The 13,784-nt window shown below is 33.5% G+C and overlaps 1 protein-coding gene across 5 annotated transcripts in view; it reads left to right on the forward strand.

Annotated features, from left to right (window-relative positions):
- LOC135847820 (vigilin-like) overlaps nucleotides 1-13,784 on the forward strand; it is a 35,676-nt gene that overhangs the window by 4,647 nt on the left and 17,245 nt on the right. For all 5 annotated transcript variants that reach the window (XR_010559245.1, XR_010559246.1, XR_010559247.1 and 2 more), the window contains exons 8-9: nucleotides 25-287; nucleotides 800-879. The gene's annotated coding sequence lies outside the window, so the exon portion shown is untranslated. The remainder of the gene's footprint in view (nucleotides 1-24; nucleotides 288-799; nucleotides 880-13,784) is intronic.

Genomic DNA, 13,784 nt, shown 5'->3' on the forward strand with positions numbered 1-13,784 from the left:
ATTATTCTACTTATTTTTTTGCAGATGGGGTACCCACTGTCGAAGTTCCGGAGACACAAACAGGACGGAGTGCTGTCCCACGCTTTCTACAACGAGGGAATTGCCGTTGGGCCGGGTGATTAGACCGTGATATGCCTGGTTGGTTCGCAATAATTCCCCGAATTGCCTCACAGTTGCAGGCGGCGGCGGGACCACTGTTAACCTCCATCTGTCCATCGACCGCCTCATCGACTCTAAATTCATCCTCTGCAAAACTGCATCAGGGCGCCTGTCAAGAAATTAAACATGTAAGTATCAGAATTAATAAATTTTTTTTGTTTTATTGGCGGCAGCGGGCGGATGAAACTTACCCATTCATAACTCTGTTAAATATGACGCTGTTGCTTTCGGGGGATGCGCGAACAGCGCGTCGAAGCGTTGTCCATGCCTCTACTACAGCCGAGTTGGTCATGGCGTTCTCCACCGCGTGCGTATGGGGATGAGACCGTCTGGTAACTCGAAAATTTGCGTCAATATTCACTGAAAAATAAAAAATTTTGAAATGTCATCGAAAATAAGTTTGGGTGAAGTGGGGTGGTTCTCAAATGTTTTTAAACATACTGGTGACTCCGCATGGTTTATACCGGCACTTCAGTCGTTTCCCCCCATAAGCCAAATTATCCTTGATTGTATATTCATAACCTTCGAACAAATACCGGTGCCCCCTAGTACTTTCTATTAGAATGACTTCATCATCCGCCATCTGAAACAAAATATATAAGTATTGTATTTATTAATTATTGTTCGTTTGTGTTTGCAGGCTTATGGAATGAAAAAAGTATGAATTGACTAGTCGTGATAATATCTCAAGAAGTGCGCATTTTTTAACTCAACTATTAGGTAAGTTTTTCCACAGTCACATTTATTTCCTTTGAATGATGTGTTGGTTTGTTGAGACGATTCTCTAATTTATTTGTAGATAATGTGTTCTACCTATATGTATTTGTAAGCTTGAAAAAAAAATTGTAGACGCGTTCTTGCTTCTTGATAAGCTATATAGGTAATTGGACAGTGGCTGACTGGCGGAAAATTTTGAATCTTTACTTTAAAAAAAAAAAAAATTGTCCAAATATCTCGCTTTTTGCCAGAAACGTCAATCTCGTTTTTATTTTTCCAAGAAGTGCTTTTTTTGTCGAAAATTTCCAAATTCTTTACTTTGCTGCCAAACAATGATCAAAAAGTGTCGAAATAGTTCAACATTTCAAGATTACATACATTTCAATTCGTAATTCGTGTTTATTCTGTTTTTCTTTTGTGTGTTTTTTTTTTTTTTTGGTCACTTTTCAATCACCTTTTGGTTACCTTTTCGAGCTTTTTCACTTACAAGATTACACCTTTTGGGGGAAAATTGTGTACGAGCATCAAAAGAAATTGACAAAATTTTTCAAAAAATTGTTTTTAGCTCCCGAAACGCGAATTTTTGAATGTTTATGCCCTAGTTTCGCTGGCGACCAAGAAAAATCCCAGTTTTAAACTTTCATCGTTTTCGAATTAGTTGTAATCTATGTCCTATCTACTTCACTGTTCACTTTTTTAAAAATTTTGATAAAAATTTGGGGCTTCTGTATCCTTTAGGATACGTTGAGATCGTATTTTACGTGCAAATATACCTCTTTATAGTAATTTATTCAGATTTTTAAATGGAGGTTCCGAATTTTGAATTTCAAAATAATGGAATTTTAGGGCTGAAATACAGATTGGTGGAGAGGGCTGAAATCGGGCACGGAAGGGCATCCCAAATCCTTACTCAGCACATCTACATAATACTTGGTATCAGTGTGAGATGAATTTTCAACTTTTTTTCAAATTGTAGTACTTTGAGAGGGTAATCGACGAATGATGTCAAAATCTGTGTTGCCACTTTCAGAAACATGAAAAAAAACCTATTTAAAAACTTATAATTTAAATATAACCACGATGTCCGAGAGTGAAAATTCTGAAAAAATTCTCAGTTTTAGTCCTTTTCTTGTACAATCACAATAACATATCAAAAAATTGGACTGACATTTTTTTTCATTTTCGAGAAGAAAAATCACAAGTTTGGCACTTATTACAAAAATACCATCAGAAACCTGAAAAATGTAAATTTTTGCAATTTTGAGATATTCTTTTACCAATGTGTAGACGAACATTTGAAAAAAAATTCCGTCCCCGCAATTTGTCAACTAAACATGATCTGATTTTGAAAAAAATCAAGGACCCCTCATGCAAAATCAGCCGATTTAGCGCGGAATGACCCCATACAAAAAGGACCAATTTTTTTGATGTACTCACCTACCTAGGTATATACAGATTTCAAATTGAAAGGGCTACATGCGCTACCTTTAAAATTTCCACATTTTCCCAACAATCCTAGGTCCTACGAGGTTTTAAATTATGTAATTCAAAATAGTTTCGAAATTTGAACAAAGTCGGTACATACTCTACTGAATTTTTAAAAATTGTGAAGAGAGTGAGTTTTTGAATTCCGAAATAAAATTAGAAAAATTATGTAAGCTCTTGCACATGTTTTATTTCAAAGAGTTGCCCATTGCCCACTTTGAAACCTTGAAGATAACTTTTTATGGATATTCAACAGACAAATGGTAAAAAGTGGGCAAAATCGGTACTGACAGTGACTTAAGAGGCCCCCTTGCAAGTATTTTCACCAAGATTAGAAAAAATTATGCAGTTTTTTGAAGATTTCGAGCAGGATACTGAAAAATTATTAAGAGTAAGTACCTAGGTCTCCAGGAAAGCTGAAATTTAGTGAACAAATTACACACTTGTGGTTCCGACCATGTGTCCAAATTCATCTTTTTGAGAGTCCCCCTCCCACGGATGGCGTTGGCCAGATTTTTGTAAGGTGAGGCCAAAACTGAGGTAATGAATAAAAAAAAACAAAGTCTATTTAATTTTCACTCGCAATGACCTCTTTGGGTTTTGTTTACTGTCGTCTGTCAGTCGCCTGTCGATTAGTGTGTTTTTATTTTTGATTGTGTGTGTGTGTGTATAGAGGTGTTTGCGCATCTGGTGTTTACAATTACGAAGCAGAAAATATATTTAGGAAAGGAGGGATTGATTTACATCTACTGGGTTAGTGGGTAAATAAACGGCTGCGCCACTGCTTCGTGTACATGCTCAGTTTATTCGTTCCGAATTAGCTTCGGTGGTGTTCTGTTTTTGTAAAGTTGATTTTCGGTTAATCGTTTCATTCGTTTCTCCAATAATTTCGAAATTTTTATTTTTTGGGCAATTTTTTTGCGCTGCTTATTATTTATTCTTTCGGACTTCGGTGGTGTGGTGGTGTTGTGTTTTTTTAAAATAATCAAAGTTAATTTTCGGGTGAACGTTTTTCTTATCATTTTTGAATTTTTATTTTTCGGGCATTTTTTGAAATTTTCATTTTTTGGGGCAATTTTTTCCAATCGGCTTGTGCCAGTAGCTCGATTCATTCAAAGGTATGTACTTACTCATTCAGATAATTAAATTTATTTCAATTTAATTTTTTGAGAATTTTCCTGCGATAAAGTTGGGTGTTTTAATTTTCGTGTGTGTCTGTAAACGGGGGGGGGGGGGAGGTTGACAGCTTTTTGAAAATTTGGTTGAAGAAAAAAGTAGTTCTTCTTTTCAAAAAAAAATCCGTTTGAAATTTCATAAACGGTTTCATCAGTATGCTGATTTATATTTGCCTGCAATTTTGTGAAAATTTTCGATTTGGTTTTCACCACTGCATTTATCGATCAAAATTGCATAAGATATGAGAATTTACATCAGTTTGCGTTATTATTTGAAATTATCATTCCTAAAACCGAGAAAATATTTCCGAACGCAGCGATGGTTATTGTCGAAGAGATTTCAAAAAACTCGATTTCAAATTACATGTTTGTTTTAAAACCGTCGTAGGTTTTTTGAATATAGATGATTTGTGTTCCTTTTTACTCGGATTTTGGCAGATTTTCGTGAATCTGTATTTTGGACGTTTTTTAAAATCTCTATTTTAACACTATAGATTCCATTCATCAACTTTAAAAACCTCAAAAGTCTTCTTTTTTCAAGTAAAATCCAAAATCCATTTTCAAAAGCTGCTACCACCGCAGATTCTCGAGATGGATTTTTTTGGCCGTTTTTTTAAATTTCTATTTCAACACTTTATAGATTCTATTCATCAACTTTAAAAACCTCAAAAGTCTTCTTTTTCCAAGTAAAATCCGAAATCCATTTTCAAAAGCTGCTACCACAGCAGATTCTCGAGAAATCTGGATTTTGGCCGTTTTTTAAAATTTCTATTTCAACACTTTAGTGATTTTCTATTCGTCAACTTTAAAAACCTCAAAAGTCTTATTTTTTCAAGTAAAATCCGAAATCCATTTTCAAAAGCTGCTACCACAGCAGATTCTCGAGAAATCTGGATTTTGGCCGTTTTTTAAAATTTCTATTTCAACACTTTAGTGATTTTCTATTCGTCAACTTTAAAAACCTCAAAAGTCTTATTTTTTCAAGTAAAATCCAATTTCAGAAGCTACTACCATAGCAGATTCTCATGAATTCTAAGTATGGCAAAATCCAGATTCTCGAAAATCTGCCAAAATCCGTGTAAAAAGAACACATCTAATGAAAGGTACTTACCATGCAAAATGAAATCTATAAATACTTTGAACGTGAACGATAATTCGTTGAACAAAAATTCAAAACGATAAACAAATTCCACATCAAATTCAAAAAAAAATCGTAAAACGATAAACGAATTCTACATCAAATTAAAAGAAACCTCGTAAATGTCGACTAAGACGGTTAGAAATTTTAAAAATATGCGCTTTTACCTCGTTACTGAATTTTTGAAGCGTAACGGATTTTTTCAAGGCTACTTGGGGGTGGGTGCGTAGAGTAGTCATAAATGTCCGTGATTTTTTTTCTTTTTTTTTCTAAATCCAATTTTTTGATTTTTTTTACTCATTTTTCGTGTATGTTTTCCCAAAGGTGATTATTTTGATTTTTTTTTGGTTTTATTGAGCAAAAAGATGAACATCAGACGTAAAAAAATTGAGAAATTTGAAAATAAAGCTGATATTTTAAAATACCGATGATAATTGGTTCAATATTTTGAAATTGTGTTTCTTATTTGTAATTTTTTCCATGATTCTGGGGGAGGGGATATAAATTGAAAGACAATTTATACTTTATAATTCGACCAATTCAGAACTTGTGGCACCTTCATGAACATTTTGCACATTAATGATCTCATCCGCATCAATTTCTGTTCATTTTCGATGAAATCAATCGGATAAACATTTTTGACGTTCAAAAATTCGGCTTGACTTATGTACGTTGGACGGAACTTTAAGTGACATGACCTTCCTTAATTTAACATAAGATTGATTTGAATTTATGAATCAAGCTGGGAAAGGTCTCATTCTAAAGATAAGACTCCGGCGCTTGATGATTTGGACAATGAACTCACAGCCACAGAACTCAAGTCCAACAAATTTAGCAAGAAATTAAAACCATTTATACACTCTTTTATTTTAAATTTTAACATACGTATGTACATAGTTATTTCGAGTAATTTATTACCAATTGAAGTAAAAAACTATTTCGGAATTGAGATTATTCAGCGGGATCAGAACAACTCGTATATTCTGTACACCTGAAATGAGAATAATTTAAATTTTGTGATGAGGAGAGAAGTGAAACTACACCATAATATGCTGGGTACTTACGAATTACGATATAAGTGTTCGGATCAATTCCGTCAAATATATTATAATGTTGCGTACAGTGCCCAATCCATAAATATAGATCAGCGACGACAGCGAGATCGACAATGACCGCATCATAATTTTCTGGTGGTAGATGAGCTGAAATTACAAAACAAAAAATTCAGTACATGTAGATGTATTTACTTATGAACTGAGTACATACTTCAGTTCATCATATGTTTAAGTAAAATAAAACTTACCAATCAATGGGTGCTGGAAAATTAATTCCTCCAACTGCAACGCCATTACTTCTGATAGATAGCTATGTTACAATAACAGAATGTTCAAATTTATGTGAATCTTTAATAATTATTTACTTATCGAAGTCACTCTTATTAAAAAACACGTGATAGCTATGTTAGTACAAAGTAGCTACTCAGTTTGAGCAACGTGTGCTGATAATTTCATGGGTCAAATGTCTTATGGGTCAAATGCTACTTGGTTGATTTTTGAAATCATGTACTTGTTTTTTATTTAGCGCTCTCTTAGGGGTTATACATAGGAAAGTATCTACTAAATTATCAATTTCAACAAGTTTGCACTTGTTAAAATTAAAACGTGTATCAGAATCTTCGATTCGAGAGGGTGTCGGTATCTAACAGGTCAAAAAGGTAGTGAAAAAATGAAAAAATTCATTAATGGGTTCATTTGTATAGTTTTTTTAAATAATTTTGATCGGAATTAAAAAATACTTTGTACACAAATACTTCACAAATCTTTAACCATTTGGAGGTTCTCTAGGTTTTTGGGTTAGAAAATCGAAGTGCCTTAATGAGTGTGATAGGGTACCTTGCCCAATTGGCCAAACCACAAAAAAGTCGAGCTTTTGATGAAAAGTTTTATTGGAAAATGAAAGTTTCCAAAAAGCACACATGTGACATTTCCGAAAAAAAATTGAATATATGCAGAATTTTTTTTGAAAAAATGAACCAAAAACATGTGTCAAAAACATTGAACAAAAGCACTCTATCAAAAAATAAAATGAAAATTGAATTGGAAAAAAATAAAAAAACAAGGTTGAAAAAAAGTCATCTGGCAGTTCACAAATTCAGCGAGAATCAAATCTTGTTGGCAAAAATGCCTTTGTTTAAAGCATGAAGAGAAGAAAAATCTATGCCGCTAAGAGAGGATTTTTTATCAAGTCATAAAATCTTTTCGGAAATCGAGCCGAAATATGGGACAAAATTTAGCAAAATTGCAAGCTTTCTGGTAGGTGGTAACTAATTATAAAAACATTTCCGCCTTTATTCACGAGATGTAGCATAGAATTTTCTTTCATTTTGGGAAAAAATGAGTATTTTATCACTTATTGGAGTATTGGAATATGAAGATGAAGATGAAGATAAATAGTAAAAATAGTAAATAAAAATCCAAATTCATCTACGAGTTCAGTCTTTCATTTTTGTTTACGCTGTGGATTTGTGTTTTTGCTCACTATTTCTCTCTATGTTCTTCTTCATATTCCAATATTCAATTAAGTGATAAAATACTCATTTTTTCTCAAAATGAAAGAAAATTCTATGCTACATCTCGTGAATAAAGGCGGAAATGTTTTTATAATTAGTTACCACCTACCAGAAAGATTGCAATTTTGCTAAATTTTGTCCCATATTTCGGCTCGATTTCCGAAAAGATTTTATGACTTGATAAAAAATCTTCTCTTAGCGGCATACATTTTTCTTCTCTTCATGCTTTAAACAAAGGCATTTTTGCCAACAAGATTTGATTCTAGCTGAATTTGTGAACTGCCAGATGACTTTTTTTCAACCTTGTTTTTTTATTTTTTTCCAATTCAATTTTCATTTTATTTTTTGATAGAGTGCTTTTGTTCAATGTTTTTGACACATGTTTTTGGTTCATTTTTTCAAAAAAAATTCTGCATATATTCAATTTTTTTTCGGAAATGTCACATGTGTGCTTTTTGGAAACTTTCATTTTCCAATAAAACTTTTCATCAAAAGCTCGACTTTTTTGTGGTTTGGCCAATTGGGCAAGGTACCCTATCACACTCATGAAGGCACTTCAATTTTCTAACCCGAAAACCCAGAGAACCTCCAAAGGGTTAATTTGTCCAAATTGAAAAGTGAACAAAAAAGGATTAAAATAGGAAATAATGGTCTTATACTTCTTGAATTATTATTAATTTTCTGAAGCTTTTGCCCTCTCTTTGCTTTGAAATTGGAAGTTATAAAATTGTAGGGTTGGTGCCGGTGCAAAAAACGCAAAATTGTATTATGCAGCACAAAATAGCGAAAAGAGGTGGGAATTGAAATTTCTTTCAAAAACATCAAAAAGCACGACATTTCAGCATATCATGTAATTCGCTTTTTGCATTACGATTTGTGTTCCCACTCCCTCCCTTATTTTATGGGCTAATGAGCAGCATTATTGGAAGTTGGTCGATACTTCACCGCTCACAGGTTCTAAAAATGTGAGTGTGAAACTTTGCGTACGTACCTACTTGATAACTTGAATAACTATTTGTAGTACAAGTATGTTCAGGGGCGGATGGGCCATAAGGGGAACCGGGGAAAATCCCGGTAAAAATTGGATTTCGGTGCCAATTTTTACGCTGATTTTGACTCGAATTCGGCGCCGCAGCAGCGCCGAAAGTGTACAAACATTATTTTTTACTTCTTGAAACACAAATTTTTGAAAGCTTTTGCCCTCGCTTCGCTCGGGCTTGTTTTATTTTGTTTTTCAGCATCAAGATGAAAATTTCTCCCAAAAAATCAAGTTCTAAAGTCGAAAAATAAACTCTTCATCCTCACATTGAAAAAACATCGTTTTTATGACTCTCCTCGAAATACAAATTTGCAAGAGCTTTCGTCCTCGCTCGAGCTTGTTCTGTTTCCTTTTTCAAAATCAACTTCCTAAAAAAACATCATTGTATTTCTAAAATTTAAAAAACCAAAAAATAAACTACTTACTTGCATTTAAAAAACCTCGTTTTTAGGCATCTCGAAATGAAAATGTTCAAAAGCTTTCGCCCTCGCTTCGCTCGGTCCAATTTGTATTTCTTTCGAAAGTAGGACCCAAGGTGATATCCGCTCCAAAGTTTGCCGGTTCAGTAACGAAAATAACATTTTTTTACACCTTTCAAGTTGGGATTTTCCAAAATTTTTGCCCTCGCTCCGCTCTGGCAAAATGTTCACCGTTTCATACCCATTTTATTCAACTTATTCGACTCAATTAGGTGCAAGTACATCTTTTTTTAGTTATTAAACTCTAAATTTTTCAAAATTTTGTTTATCCTTTTACGAATACATACATACTTAGGTTGATTTAATTCAGCATACAAATTCTAATTTAATTTAGTAAATAAATCTAATACACTCATTTCAATTTCGTCAAATTGTTCAATTTAAAAAAACAATCAGCAACTTTTTCGTTTTTTCCCATCAAAAGTTGACGAATTTGTAATTTTTTGCCCCCCTCAAAATGACAACATTGGCTAAAATATGCAAGGTAAAATAATTCAAAAAAAAAAAAAAATACATGATCTTTTTTCTTTGTCACAATCCCCCCCCTTCCCCCAATCTTCGCCCCAAAAAACCTGGCGTCGCATCAGCACCGGCGCCAAATCCCAGTAACTTTAAAGTGCCCCATCCACCCCTGAGTATGTTTTTTTATTTCTTGTAATTACTTTTTCTTGATTTTTTTCTTAAATTTCAGTCACAAAATAGCAATCCTGTAGAGGTTTTAATGACCAACTTAACGATAGGATATCGCACCTCGGGAGTAATAAGGTCACATCTAAAAAAGTGAAGTTTTACAGGAGAGTGATTTTCTTTTTTTTAAAAAACTTGATTCATTATTTTTATCAACTTATAATTAATTGTGAGGAATGAATAGCACCTCATTTTAAAGATCTGGTATCCTACCTTCATTTAGCATAAGAACACTTTGAAAAATAAAATCTTAAAGAGGAAATATTTCAATGTTTGGAAAACATTTTGAGTTATAACCTTTCATTAAAGTTGATGTGGAGGCGAAAGGAAGCGTCCAAAAAAAATTTCCATGATCTCAAAGTTGTAGAGAATTAAATTTCCAATCGACGTAATGTCGTTAGTTTTTTTTTAGAGTGCTTAGTTTTTGAGTTTTTCTCAAAAAACTAAAATTTCATGATATGTGCAAATTCATTTTTCTGAAAAGTTATCAATTTTTAAAAAAATTTCCATTTGGTACAAACCAATAAAAAATGCACTCCTTGTGACTATTTCTAACTGACAAACATTCAAAACAATCAAAACTATTTGTTAACACTTTGTACATACAAAATTTGCTCAAAAAAGGTGGAGTATTCTGAGATGTACCCTTATAACTCCAAACAACTTGCAATGTTGTTGAGATTTTGAGTTAGGCCATTTGCGTTTTTCACAAGATCTAGATAATGTACCCAACTCAAAGTGTAATTTTTGGTTGAGGGGGGTCAAATAGACCCCAAAAATGTAAAAACATCAAAATCAATTTTTTTGAGATGTGACCTTATTACTCCCGAGATGCGATATAACCCTGCGAAAATTCGCAACAAGATCAAACGTCTTTCGGAAAACTGCTATGGTCGTATTGGAATTCTTACCCATCTAACTACTTATGTATTACCATACGTTTTCCATCGATGGAATTCGCTAGTAGGTATAAGTTTCGAAAAAAATAAAACTATAAAATATCAAAGTCATATTCTGTAGGATATGTGGGATTGAATAATCATTGGTTATTTAGAATTTTTTTTGCATTGATAGCAGCTATCGGGTTTTGTTACGCGTGTTTCGAAAATATGTATGTTATGAAGGTCAAGTACGGGGTGGGTCAATTTTTTATGTTTTTCTGAATATTGTCTCCGTGTAATAAGAAATAACTTGTGTATATTTTACAAGCATGGACGTGAAAATTTGAGTGACTCACTCACTGTTAGGTAAAGTTGTAAATGTAATATTCAAAATTACGCACCATTTCAAACCTTTGAAGGGAAAAAAAGAACGAAATTACGATGATAAAAGCAACGATGTTTTTACAAGACAAAAATTAATCCAACGTCTTTTTTCAAGTTTTATTCTTTTGAATTCTCATGGATTTTATTTTCCAAATTTGTAGCCAATTTTCAAAGAATTTTTGTTTTTTTTTGTGTAAATTTTTGTGAAGTTTTCGAAATTTTAGATTTCCGAATAAATCAGTTTTTTGTTATTCCTGAAAACTGCGAAAATGGACTTAGCCCCTTTCTGTTCTCACCGATTCATTTATGGAATTCTTTTTACAAATCATTGTTCACTTATTATTACTCAACACTCGAATAATTTTTTTTTCGTCAAATCCTCGCTCATGTCAACATTTCTGCTATTTTGCGATTTGATTTTTTGATAAGATTTTGAATAAAAGATTAAATTTCGTTCCTCCCAGTTTACATAGACTTCCCCCTCTTCTTTCAATTTTGCAATTTTGTCAGTGGTTTCCATTATGTTTCCGGAATCCAATTTTTTTTCATGCTTTCTTTTTGCATTTTGATCTACGAATATAGTTCACTTTCGAAATGTTGATAATTATCTGTTTTGAGCTTTTGCTAGTTTTTTTTTCAAACTGGTTTTTATTCGAATTTCGATGTTATTTTCTGTGCTTTTTGAAAAAACTGCTGTTGAAATTTTCGTTGAGTTTTGTTTTGTTTTTTCGTCATTTTTGGGTAATTTTTTCTGAAGATTTTGGGTCGAAAAATACCATATTGAGAACGCGTTTTAAAAATTGCATCCAAAAATTTAGGCTGCACAACCAGACTCAACAGCAGTAAAGTATAAGGAAACGAACACGAAAAAAAAATGCAGTGATTGGAATTTTTGAGGAACGGCGCAGATTTGAGGTCAACTGCAGTCAAAGTCGAAGGAACAAGTTACACTGCAAGGAATACGCGCGCTTTTGACGCAATCGCACGTACTCGCAACTGCGATGACTTTTTATTTTTTGAATTAGTCAGAAATGGAATACGCGATAGTGTAGTTGTACAAATAAAAAATTCCCAAAAAAGGATCCATTTTTTCATCACCCGAATGCTTTGATTTTTGCCAAAAACTGACAAATCTTACATCTGGCTTCTGGCAACAGCGCTTCACTTCAACCAACCGTTCGAGGATATCGGCGCCAGTCAGTCGCCGAACAATCCTTCACTGCTAACTCGAAAGTCGAATTGCTAGAATAATTCTTGGAAACGTTAGCGTGTGTTGGATGGAAATTATTGTTATCGACACAGCTGTTATGATACCAACTAAATGTTTTATCAGTGCTCGTAATTTAACACGTAATCGTTGACATGGCGGCTGACAGCCGCCAGCCTGAATTTTTTTGAAGACATGGCGGCTAGAGCCGCCATGTCAACGATTACGGGACTTAAGTTTAAGTCAACTTTTAAGTGTTGAAAAAAGAGATCATCTGTAAAATTTCGAAAAATTTGATACATACTGCTTTAAAGGGTATTCCCGGTTAAGATAGGTGAAATGGCCCTATGATGGATTATTGTTGGGTACCTCCAATAAAAATTTTCGACCGGAATTTCCGCCCCCCAACCCACCCCTCTTGGTCAGTATAGCCAAAAAAACGCGTTTTTAGCGCGAAAAATTCGGTATCCATGAGTAGGGGGGGGATTCTGGTACCACACGGAATGTGTAGGGGAACAGTGGACATATCGACATGCTTTTTTTCAAAATTTTGTATCGTAGTGGTGGGGGTAAAATTGACAAAAGAAAACTTTGAAGCGCCACAGCTCCGAACTGAAGGGTACTACACAAAAGCAGTTTTCGCCAAAATGTGTCTTTTTACAAGTACTATCTTCCTACTAATCCATGAAATTGAAATTTTGCCTGCAAAAGGCTCATATTGGCAAAAAAATCTGAAAAATACGCGTTTTTCGCGTTTTTTTGCAAAATTATGCGAAATATGTGAAAAATGTAGGGAACAAAAAATGTTGAGCGTCGAATTTCATCCTAGAAAACGTGTTCATAAGTGTTCCGGTATCTGAAATTGAAAGAAAAATGTAGGTTAGCTTAAGGAAATTGATTTTACAACATGAGTGATGCCTACTTATACATTAATCCAGGCCCGTAGCCAGAATCTGGCTGTAGCTGGGGCGAAGGAACTATTAGCTGGGGCAGCACTTTTTGAGGCTCAAACATCTATGAAACATACCCCTTTTAACCCCCCCCCCCCCCTTCAAACATCTGTTATTTCAAAACAACTTTTTGAAAAGAAATGAACAAAATGAGTGTGTATTTCAGAAAAAGATTATACATAATGCATAATGCTGCGTTTGAGGCTAATACACAGCTGTAATTGGCGCAATTTACTGTGAAAATCTCGTAGTACATAATTCTTCAGCAGTGACTGTTTCTGTTTTAATTTTTTCATAAGGTAAAATAGTCAAATTTGACTCACGTCCAAACAACATTGAAAAAATATGCTTATCATTCAAATTTTTAAAGAAATGTTAAGCCAAAAAACGCGCTTTTCACCTGAAAAAACTTTACTTCTCAAAACAAACTTTTGCCCTCGCTCAGGACTCGTACTTGATCACATTTTTTGGTTTCTCAAAATATTTTTTTTTTAATTTCAAAAATTCAATTTTTGTATCTATCTTGATGAGAAAAAAATGCTACCTAGTAATATTCATAAGTGAATAATCTGAGAAAGTTAACCTATACTTGAACAATGAACATACACTTTTATCGCCAAAAATAGCTAAAAATCTCACCTTTTGTCAACATTTCCAAAAATAGCCTCATTTCTTGCAAAAAATTGTTACTTTTTGGTAAAAGAATTCAAGAAGTATCCATTTCCCCTTCCTAAAAATTACCTAAAATATTCCGCTTTTTTGCTCAAAAAAAATGTCAATGACCAAGAAATTTCTCCCATTTTCAAACGAGGTTACGAAAAAAATAATCCTTTTTTTGGCCAATGATTGCCAAAAATTCGTGCTTTTCCTCAAAAATAGTCAATCTTGCTTCTTGCTTAAAATGGTCAAAATTC

The sequence above is a fragment of the Planococcus citri genome, chromosome 1, assembly GCF_950023065.1.
Source record: "Planococcus citri chromosome 1, ihPlaCitr1.1, whole genome shotgun sequence".
In the NCBI taxonomy this organism is placed as follows: domain Eukaryota; kingdom Metazoa; phylum Arthropoda; class Insecta; order Hemiptera; family Pseudococcidae; genus Planococcus; species Planococcus citri.